Genomic DNA, 12,201 nt, shown 5'->3' on the forward strand with positions numbered 1-12,201 from the left:
GTGTATGATATAAGCTATTAGAAAATAAAACAGCTCGTCAAAGAACGAGTATTCCAATTCAAAATATATAAAAAAGTATTTGGATCCATTATAAAAACGTAATCCGATAACAATTTCATTAGTAAATTCTACACCAACTTAGACTGCTCCTGTCATTGTGGTGGGTTTGAAGATTGCATCAATCATTTGATTTAATTGTTCAGTTCATAAATCAAAATCAGAGAAAGTCATTTTACTAGAAATAGGTGCATTTTCTGTTAGGATTAGCCGTTGATGAAGAGACGGAATGGGAGTTGCCTGCGGCGGCAGGGGTATTTCTATTTGATTTGAAACAATTAGAACGATTCAATTTTTGAGGTTTTATCTAGCTTTCTACCCCTATGTGATCGCTAAGTAAAGAGAATAGTGTTTGGCTTTGAACCTATCACACAGGCTTCAATCCACATTTGGCTAGAGATTTATTTTTCACTTATTTAAAATTGTAATACGGCTGGTATGTGTCTAAGTGCAATGGTGCTTGGTTATTTGGAACTATTTCTGCAGCATCGTTAACAGCAGTACTTTATGGTTAGCTAACAGAGTCGATACTTTATGAGCAGGTTAAAAATATGTGACTATCACTGTATAATATGCGTTGCTGCTGCAAGATCATATGAGATAGGTTCGGTTTTCAATGCATCGGTGCAAAACTCTGGTGCCGAAGAAAACTGCCGAGAAAGCTTACCAGTGCAGTAATAAGTGCATTGGCAGAATGCACTTTAGTTGGCTCTAAACCATCCTACGCGCTAGTCACTTTTCGCGCTCTACTGCGCTGTTCATATTATCCACCAACATAAATTTTCCGCGCTTACGTTTCTCGGTCAGTTAGGAGTTGTACATTTAAACAGCAATTTCCTTCGTTGTGTTCTGTGCCTTGCATGCTGACTATTGCAGTGTACTATAGCTTCCTTTTCTTTCCCCACTTCGTTTTATGTGAAGCAAGAAATGATTGATGTGCAGTGATTTATACAATTTAATTTGAAAAGTTCTTCACTACGTTCTGCGAAAATGCCAAAACTAGTGCTTATTTTATTAAAAACAAGCTTACTCATTTCATGGTGCAACTTGTTGTGTGCGCAAAGCAATGAAAGTTATGACGGTGAAAACCAGTCGGCAAGTGCTATTACGAAAAACAAGTACCAGCCAATAACCAGGCCTAATGTAAGCAAAGGCTTCGCCACCGTTGGATCGAGGCACGTTATATCAGAATCAAAGGATTTGAACCAACTACATTCCATCGTGGGATTGGCACAGCCACATGCAGCTGCAGTTAATGTACAGAGTGATATAAATTTGCAAGATGAAGCAAACACTGGTGCATTGGTGGGTCCTGACGAAAAAGTTGACGAAATAAAGGTTCACACTCCAATGAGCAATACACGGAACTCGTTTCCTAAGGAGCTTTTTCCTACCACTTCAATTGAAATACGTAACATACACGACAACATGAAACCGCCAATCGATGACGATAGATCGAATGCATACAATCAAGTTATGGTCAGTGCTGAAGAAAAAACAACTGATGACAGCATAGGGGACGCGGATCACGTTCACCAAGGGTCAACTAAAAAGTATTACAAGTATATTCGTAAAGGGACTAAAAATCATACGATCGAGAATCTGCCTAGCGCAGCTTCAGTTACTAGTGATCAGGACGTCTCTTCAAAACACATAAATTATTTTCACCTTTTTATGAACCTTTACGACCATCACATGTGGGATTTAACGTCCATTAAGCATGAATTGAGCTACGACTGTGCCGTTGACATGGGCATTTATTTGTCACATCTTGCAGCGTCACACTTATGGGCTATGAAAGGTAAGTTGTTCTATGATTAATGTGGGTCAAACATTTTCAGTAGAACTATAGTAGTTATCGAGTCAGTACACAAACTATATACCTAGCAGAAATATGTTTCCAAATTTTGTAATTAATTTCCTCAGAAAGCATATAAAACGTAGATTGGCGCTTGTTCTGAAACCGTGGCGCGTCAATCAAATCGCCTGCCACATGGCTGCCTGGTGCAACTCGTGGCGAAATATGATGCATATTGGTGCCTATATTATTCACTGCACCACTATACCTACATGGAAAGGAACGTTGCGTGTTCCATAGAAGAAAAATTGTTTTTCGCTGCTGAACATTTTGTGTTTCACTTTGGTCTATACCCTGGCTCCCCTAGGCCTAATCGATATCAATCCGATACCAATCGAAATGATTTGAGATAAATTTGGCAGGGTACATGCAGTATATTTTTGTATAAAAATGGCCAACCTTTTTTGTTCAGCCTTCTGTCGCATCGTCCTAATGTTCTATTGAAAAGATCATACACTTTTCTCAACCGAAATATTCTTATCTACAAATTTGCAGAAGTCCTCATTTTGATTGATACTCTGGAATATTAGTTATTATTGATTTCAAAGTCTAAATCATGTTGAGATAATCATTGTAATTCAGAACAAAACTGCCACAACATAGTAGCCTGGATTAGGCAATCCAGGCTTCTATGTTCTAAATATGATGCCTTGGTATTTTGATCCATTTTTTACACCGAAAGCTTCATTGTTGCTGTCGAGCAATTAGTGAAGAATGTTACACGCAAAGCTACTGTAATTATCCTGACGTGCAAAAATTCAAAATTAGCTTGAATCAAAAGATTTCAACTACTTGGGTGCCGATCAAATTAGTTGAAAAACTAAGAACAAAAGATCATTAGCCCATATGATGGAAACCAAAGGCGTAACCTGTAGTGGTCGTACAGGTCGGACTCGATTATCCGGAGACTCGATTATCCGGGATCCGATTATCCGGAATTTTAGACTCGATTATCCGGAATTTGATTTTTGATGTTCTTGTTTTTTCAATTTTTATGCATAAATCTGAGATAAGTTGGTATTGCAATACACAACATCAATGCCACGCAGATTAAAACTGCTGTGTTGATTCTAAAATCACAGTCATTAGAAATAACCTGTTATATGCCCTTTGAATTAATCCATTTAATTATTCAATTCAATGCTTTTGAAACAACAAAATTTCCAGTACGATTTTACGATTCGGTACGATTCGTACGAGTACGATCCAGTACGATTCGGTACGATTTTAATTTTAACTGATTGTATTTGTTGAATCAAAAATTTATTTTTATTGAATCAAAAATTTTGTACGATAAAGTGAAACCGGTTGTTACGCATGTTTACAAACATTTTAGTGAGTCAGTATTCGTGAAGATTGTTGGAAAATCTTTTTTATTACTGTCTTGGACAGAAATACTGAAATACAAAAATTAAAATGGATGATCAGCGATGCAGGTAATTTGCGAAAAATTGACATACCGTCGTTGGGGGTGACAATGGGTCAAAAAGGGATATGTGCGATTTATTTTTTGAATAACTATCGCAATTTAACTCCAATAAACTTCAAATTTGGTGTGTATGTACTTTGATGGTACATTAACAACTAATCAAAAAATTAAAGACAAATATTTATTCACAGCGGCACCACAAGTGAATGAAAAATGACCCAATCTCACCCCATAGAGGGGGTGACATTGGGTCACTATAATTGAAATAACTTGTTTTTGAGAATTTGATTTCAAAACCATTCACAACTGATAAATATTGACAAAAAACGATGCAAACAAGACAAAAAGATATCTAAGATTTTTCACAAGTATGATAAACCCACTTAAAAGAAAGATTATACTGAAAATTGAAGAGCTATGAGAAAAAATATGTAAACCCAACATTTATCGTCAAGTTTACATACATTTTCCCTCAAATTGTCTTCAAAGTCTCATCCCCATTGCTATAAAGCCCATTCAGTTTCCCCAAAGGTGTACTGAAACAGTGATTAGTTTAAACCTTCACAAATAGTTAAATTTCGGTGCGACATTCCACGATCAATAAATTTCAGACAGAAGTTGGCGTCATAATCCCAGTATTTCAGCGTTCCAACTCATTTGTACTTCCGTGAGATTTTTCTTTAATATGAAAACACTGATAAATAACCAAATTTAGAAAAAAAAACACCCTTTTGATAAAAATTTACGATGTTGCTGCGCACGAAACACAGTTGCTTGTTTGAGAAGTTGTCAAAATGCGTTGTATTGTTATTCAATGCACGGAATACTCAAGTAGACTTGTTTGATGTTTCAGAGATGCTGTATTTAGAAAGAATAAACACATCTTGATGAAAAAAGAGAACACCCGGCACCGTAAAATGTCAAAAAAATGGACTTGGAATTTCATTTACTATCGTTCTTGCTTGACCCAATCTCACCCCCATTTTCAATGTTTTAGACATCGTACCGAAAAAAATGATTTTTTTGTGGGAAAATGAAACAGATTCCGGAAAATACCTGTGATGAGTAATGAAAAGACTTTCAACATTCTACTAATACAACGATAGAGGCTAGAGTACATGCGTGATACTTTGTACAGGAGAAATTTTATGTTGTAAATTTTATCTAGTTTCAACATGTAAGTTTATTGATGTAGTACACAAAAACTACTATTTCTAAAAATGTATATTGTTATGAATTATGTGTAATAATATGTTCCCTAACATATGAATTATAAATTTTAGTAATATCAGCATTATTAGCTGAAATATTTCACAAAACATATTTTTCCGTTTTGACCCAATCTCACCCCCTAGACCCATTGTCACCCCCATCGACGGTAATTGTTGTTGAAGTAGTTTAATTATGTTCCTTTTTAGAAAATTTACAATCCAGGCCTCGTCAGATGACACAGGATCGGAATCGTGTTGATATTTTGGCATTCCTAAGAAAGAATGGAATTGACACTCTTTCAGCGTGTGGTTTTGTATACCATAATTTTTGAACCTGTATTACATGTATCACAATAAATTGTTGTCCATTCGTTATTGAACATCCATAAAAGTGAAAATAAAACACTAAACAGATCATAAACTCAACAAACACGATTTTTTTTTTCAATACGTCTCCTTTTGTTACATCAATGAATAGCTTTTGTTGATTCTACAAATCATAATTGTTGTTTCTACAATATTTCACATTTGTCTTTGACAGCTTGCCTTTTTGAGCATTTTTAGAAACAACAAATTTACTCTTCAAAATAAACAAGCAAATTTATTGAATTAAAAAAATATGCTGGTAAGCCGTGAGTCAACAATAAAATTTGTTGACTCTATACAGAATTCTTTAGCTTTTACAATATTTTCCTCTGCGTATGGTTTTGCAGTTTTGAACGTATTTAAGAACAGGGGGGTTTGAAAAGGTGGTTTTTGTGTATGCTGGTCAAAAAGTTTTTTTTTTCTTGTAAAGACTTGTTCCTAGAAATAATTTCTGGCTACGCCGCCGCATCATATAAATAAAACAACAAAGAAAGATAATATTTATGTTCTTTTATCGAAGATTTCAATTTTTTTCTTAGTGAATCGATTATCCGGAGTGAAATAAAAATCGATACTCCGGATAATCGAGTCCGACCTGTATCACATTTTGGCATTTTTGCTTAAAGCCGCGTCATAATTCATATAGCATAGACGCACTAATATCTCGGATGTGATCCAACGGACATTCTGCGTCATTGATAGAATTGATGCCCATCTCAAATAATTAATCTATTCGAAGTGGACATTAATACTATTGGTGACGATCAGTTTGCCTTTTGCTAACCAGAATGATCCGTAGCCACTCTTACTATTAGCTAGCTAGACACATCGTTATCATGTACGACGTAGGGAATATTACTCTGAGGAAAATGACTAGTAGATTCCCTGAGTAGAAATAAGTGACGACAATCTTATTTTAATATGGTTTTTAAATTGCCATAAAAAGAAATACCTCTTTTGTAACAACGGTATAAATAATCTAATTCCAGCTGCATTTTCGCAAAATTTACAAGTAGAAAGTAGGCGTTGTGAAGCATTGTAGGAGACTGTTATAGAAGCCTAAGGTAACTTTACTCATAAATATTCACTATAATAATGACTATGGAAAGTAAGACGCTGAGATCGATCATTAGGAGGGTTCACTTGCTAGGTTCGAGAAATTGTTGAACAGACAAGGAAAGTGATTTTTTTTCTTTAAGGATATATGAACGTAATGACCAATAAATACTTTTAACAATAAAAAATGAAATTAACTAGAACTACTACTAAACAGCCTAATTTTGTTAAGACTTGACGACAATTGACATTTAAGCCTCTAATCTTACGTAAAAGACAGGAGTAATCAGAATAGCTTTTAAATGACAAATTATTCAAAACCATTTTGACTAGACAGTATTAGTAATGACACTACTACACTACTATTTCAAACAAATTCTGATGGAGTTGCTGATTTTCACAATGCTTCCTTTTCTCAGAAGCAAGGGAATAGGGTATTTTTCAAAAACTATCACGTCACAATACTAATAAAAAACTGTGTTCATGTGGGCACCATAGCCTAGTCCGTCTGAGTATTGGTCCTGGTAGAGGGGAAACTTGGCAAAAGCCAGACCGAGGGTTCAGCCTTGAGAAGTTAAGCTGTCAGGCAGCTCCAACTGAATACCACAAAAAAAATTAAATATTGATATTGAATATTGATATATTGACATTTAAAAAGGCGGCAAAATATTCGTTTGCACACGAAATCGCTTGAAAGACCATATGTATCCATATGAGGTACATACGTGTCAACGACGAAGTTGTAGCTGATAATTCGTACCCTTGATGCTACAACTAGATATCTTGAAATTTTAAATTATTGACTTTAATATGTCAAAACATTATTTTTAATTAGATCTACAAAATAGCCACATAAGCGTGTGATTCAAAATACACGAGTTAAACCTTTTTTTTTTTCAACCACATTCTCTGCGATTAACCATCACCTTGTGAAACGGTCATATTTTCAAAATTGCACATCTCAAAATTTGGATTTTCGAAAAATTTAGTTGTAGCATTATGGAGACGAACTGTATCTAACAGTTTTAGGTGGTTTAAGCCTTCCTTAGTCGAGTGATTAGAGTCAGCTGATGCAAAGCAAAACCATACTGAAGATGTCTGAGTTCGATTCCCGGTCGGTCCTTTTCATAATGGAGATTTCCTTGACTTATCTGCGCATAGAGTACTGCCACACGATATACGAATGCGTCAATGGCAACTTTGTTAAAGAGAACACTCATTTCATAACCGACTGTTTATTTCGTTCATAACCGCTAATAGTTGGCGCCAGCGGCAAAAAGTACAGACAACAACCTTTAGAACATTCAGTTTCTTCCACTGGCCACCGAGCGACGACACTGTTGTTTGTATTCCTTCCACTGATCGCGGTACGCTGGATTCTCAAATTTCTCAAACTTTCAACACAAGCGCATGGAAGAATGGTAGTAGGAGAACTGTCAAATGTATGGAAAATAATGAAAAACGTAAATTACTTGCAATTAGGAAACTTGATCAAAAAAGTAGTGATTAGAAATCAAGTGTAAAGTGAATACACAACTTTTTGTGTTTAGTTCATCTTCCGTGGTGCTTTCTTTGTATTTCGTTTTTACTACCACTGAAAAAGAGCCATCTATTGGATTTCGTTTTTACTACCACTGAAAAAGAGCCATCTATTGCATTTTCAGTTTTGAATATCGCCCTATTGAATATTAAGCTGACAAGCAGGCTTTGCCCCCAGTGAGGACGTAATGCCAAGAAGAAGAAGAAGTATTAGCATAGTATCATCCCGCAAGGTCACATGGGCGAAAGCGATGATCGATTAAACGATTTATTCGTTTTTCCCATATAAAATTTGAATGGCTTGTGCAGTTTCAGTTTTCATCCAAATGAGCTCAAATTTTGGGAGGAATTTGAGCTATATTCGAATGAGCGGTGTGGAGCACAAACGATATTGTGAACTAGTGATCCTTTATAGAGAGATAAGCGGAAGTAAAATGGAATGATTTGGCCACAGACCAGCAGTGCTAATTTTGCTCGGCGTCGAGAATAATATTGTAACACGGACATGACTTCCTCATTGCTAAAAAGTGTATTTTGTTTCATTATAGATCTTTGAGCTACAAATCCAAACTAATAAACAGTCGAAAAAATCAACGGCTAAAAATCGCATTGACAAAAATTTAAAAAAGAAAAATATTTAATTTTTTTGCTTCATACAAAATTACTTTTACCGAAATAATTTCAAGCGCATTACATTACTCTTCAAGAAAAGTTCAAAACAAACATAACGCATGTTCGTTTGGCTCACACTTTGACAGCTCTCGCTGCTCGATTGGCTCACACTTTGACAGAAATGTCAGCTTCCGCGAATCTCTCTTATAAAGGATTACTATTGTGAACCATCCTAAAGTAGATCCTACATGTTTTATACGTTAAATCATTATTTAGGTATATTTATCATCGATGAAAAAAGTCGATAATTGTATTATCGTTGGTTCTTTAATTATAACTCAATATTCTATTTGATGGTCATATAATAAAAGAGTTGTATAAATTAAACTCATATATTATGTATTTCGAATTCAAGATATCGAAGGGATTCGTTTCCAAAACACAAAAATAATTAGTATTTACGCTTAATTATTTGCTTCTAATTCTTTGGTCCAAATCTTTCCTGATCCTTTCTAGATCTTTTTAACCTTTTGTCTGTGTTTGGGGTCAGAGCACTTTGACGGGGTTGTAACTTTTTTGTTAGTAAGTCGATTTGGGATTTTTTTTTTTCATGTGGTGAGTTCCCCCCCGTGTTTTTAGATATGTGAAAAAAAAAATCCATTTATCTTGAAAAATAGTTTTCTAGAGTATTTTTTATGAAAATAGTACGTTGTGTGTGTTTTGGAGTCATATTGACCCAAAATTCAAATAGCTGCAACTTTAAGAAATACAATGTATTTTCGATTTTTCTGCAGTTTTAGAAAGCTAATTTAACTGAGTTTAACTGAAAAATATAAGAAAATTCAAACGGGGGCTGGTTCATAGCAGAGAGAGGAAATTGAGAAAAAAGTTCCAAAAACAGCGATTTTTCGAAACTTTGGACGCCTATATCTCAGAAACAGTTATATATAAAATAATTCTTTCTTCGGAAAAGATTTGCGTCAGGGAAAGGACCAACATAGTGCACATTGGTTAGTTTAGAATTTCATCGTATGATGGCGCTAGCCCGGAAAATGTTACTTTATGGAGCTTAGAAATTTGTTATGACGTTGTATACCTCAAGATGCTTAGGATTTGGAAGAATGATTACTTCAGCAAAATTACTCATTGAATCAAGGGCTATAAGCTGCATGTCCACTTAATTAACAAAAACTGCTATTAGGAGGCGCTGGCCGGTGAGCATCAAATGTTTCACACTTATATCACACTGTGCTTATATATCTCAAGTTTGAGTTAGATTAGAACACATCAGTTGGTTCCATATGTTGCCAGTAGGTGGAGCTAGTGAGCATTAAAATTAAAAACTCACATATTCCAGAATGAAGTTCAAATAATAGGGTATAGAGGTCCCCAAGCAAACTGCCACGAACACCAACGCACAATCAATCTTACACAAGTCGATTTCCTCAGAATGAAAACGTATCGATGTTTGTTTGACGTTATTGAGCTTTTGGTCAACGGCAGGCCAACAAGGAAGTGTTTGTTTTGCAGCAATTCTGTTTATATTTGGATTCTCACAGCAAACAACAGCAATGTTGTGACAGTTCTCACAGCAAACAAAGAAAATTTTGTCAACATTGCAGTACTACGCAAGCAACTGGATTGGTCTATATTTTGAGTAAAGTTGCTAGTTAGGCCACCCGGATAAAAAATACAATACGAAAACAATATAACGTATTGTAACAGTACCATTCAAAACATTGGAAATACAATACAGTATATTGTAAAATGGCAATACAATTACAGTACAATATATTGTTTTGAACAGTTCGCTGTATGGTATATGAGATTTTTCCAATATAATGTATGGGTTGTTAAGTATCGTAACAATAAAAATATAGACATTTTCTCATACATACATTTTGAAAATACAATACGATATATTGTTCATGTATTGTCTTGATTAGCAATTTGTGTATTGTTGTACAATACAAAAACAATTCAACGAACTATATTTCAATTCGTGATGAAAAGTATAGAATTTGTACTTTGTATGGATCGTCCCCCAACTTACCGGATATTCGTGCCAACAGTAGCAAAATAATTTGAGCTCCTATAGTTGTAAAGATATTTATCACGGTTGCATTTGTCGTCACAGCTAATGTCAAATGACTTCTACAAAACTACTTATTTTTACTTTTTGAATATTTTTCACCCAACATTTCTTGCTTTCTGAACTTGTTTTGTTTACTTCTTTCAGCCAAGCTACACAGAAAAAAGCAACAGTTGTTTTACACGAAAATAGGAATTGGACCAAAATTGGTATAAAAAAGGTAAAAGGTATAAAACCAATAAAAAAATACAGTGTTCTGTTACAATATATTGTATAAAACCAATAAAGAACAATACAGTGTTCTGTTACAATATATTGTATTGTTTTTTAATTATACATTCAAACAAGAATACTCGAGAACTAATTAAAACAGTCTCAAGTCAAAAAAGTATACAAACTTACTTTATCAATCCTACGTGTTTCGCAAACGAAATTCTACACGTTCCGCTCTAAAGCAACTCAATTTTTCACTTTTAGAACGTTTAATTTCCCGATTTACAAAACGGCTTAAGTAAGATTTTCAACTTTCGCAACCTAACCGCTACTTTTGCCGCTCCGTTGTATGGAGAGACAAAGTGACTTAACCAGGAATCAAAACTAAACACTACTTGAGTCGATTTTACACTAGTACAAAAACGTCGAAAGTAACTGAATGGAACGGCTTATCATTTTGAATTTTTTTTTGTGGGATATAATACAAACTACCTAGTTTTTTAAACCCGAGTTGGTTGTATGCAAAATTTAGGCGATGTACACGGCGAAAGAATGGTTAAAAGTTGATTCATATTAATACAGTTCGTCTCCTAGAACTTGTTGGTTGTGATTCATCTTTATTAATTTTCTCCAAATCGTATGAAAGTTACTTACGTCGATTTGAAAAAGTAATCGAGAATGATGTTGCTTCGACATTCAATTACAATACGCTGTATTGTATCCAATACGTTATTTTGTACATTAATGGTTTATTCCATTCACTGAATGGTACGATTTTATCCGGGCAAGAGCAATGATTGGCGTACTTGATTAGTATGAAATATTGTCACTAGTTGGCATTTATGAGCATCAAATATTATAACTCAATCTTGAAGATTGGTGCTTTCGGAAAATTTGAACATTCGTTCGCCATTATCAAATTAAATCAAGTTCATACGTGGGTTCTCCATAATCTGGCATTGCGAAACTATGGTGAAGCAAACGTATACTAAAGGTTTCTAAAACCGTAACCACTAATTCAATAGTTGCCAACTGAGAAGCAACGAACATTTTGTCGACAATACCTACAACTAAGTTATCAGTGATACACAGGGTTTTGAAATATTCTGCTCACTAGTGCCCCTCAGTTGCAAAAAATCGAACTAATCAGACAAGCCTATCTATCAAACAACTTTACCGAAAATATCAACTTTCTTACTGATCTGCAACGGCAGATATTGAAGATTTAAAATTTCAAAGCTCGCTAGCTCTTCTACCTTGTTAGGTTCAAGGCTATGTGACAGAATATCATAATTAAAAATAGTCCTAACCTAACAACCAATTTTGCTGTAAACATTAGCTTAAAAGCTGTTTTGCATCATCTCATCTCAGTCACATAATGCAATCATTCGAAAAATCATAAGGTTTAAGGTGTCGCATAGGGGATTTTTTTTATTTCCGTACAAAGTGGGCCGAAGGGTCTCAGATTCCACAGGCAGGGCTCATCAATATATGAATAAAAAAAATTGAGAAAAATTCAGGGTCGCTTATTTTCCCGGAAAACTCAGTTGGATTTTTTTTTGTTTTCCTCTGACACTGACAATTTGTAAAGAAAAGCCGGAAAATTATGTTCCAATTAGTGGAAAACTCTCAAAAATATAATTTTAAGAAGGTAATTTCATAAGCTTTAACCGCTGAAATTTTTGAAATGTACTTATTTTTCGTATTTGAGTTATGGCCAATTTTGTGGAAAATGACCATATAAGCCTTTTATTTGAAAACCCATATT

General features: G+C 34.6%; 1 protein-coding gene across 4 annotated transcripts in view; it reads left to right on the top strand.

Annotated features, from left to right (window-relative positions):
• Window positions 1–744: 744 nt before the first annotated feature.
• LOC5568997 (nose resistant to fluoxetine protein 6) overlaps window positions 745–12,201 on the top strand; it is a 34,525-nt gene continuing 23,068 nt past the window's right edge. For 2 of the 4 annotated variants that reach the window (XR_002502457.1, XR_002502458.1), the window contains exon 1: window positions 745–1,858. The gene's annotated coding sequence lies outside the window, so the exon portion shown is untranslated. The remainder of the gene's footprint in view (window positions 1,859–12,201) is intronic. The other 2 variants (XM_021853879.1, XM_001652595.2) reach the window with 1 other exon arrangement.

This window comes from Aedes aegypti, chromosome 3, assembly GCF_002204515.2.
Source record: "Aedes aegypti strain LVP_AGWG chromosome 3, AaegL5.0 Primary Assembly, whole genome shotgun sequence".
Taxonomy (NCBI): domain Eukaryota; kingdom Metazoa; phylum Arthropoda; class Insecta; order Diptera; family Culicidae; genus Aedes; species Aedes aegypti.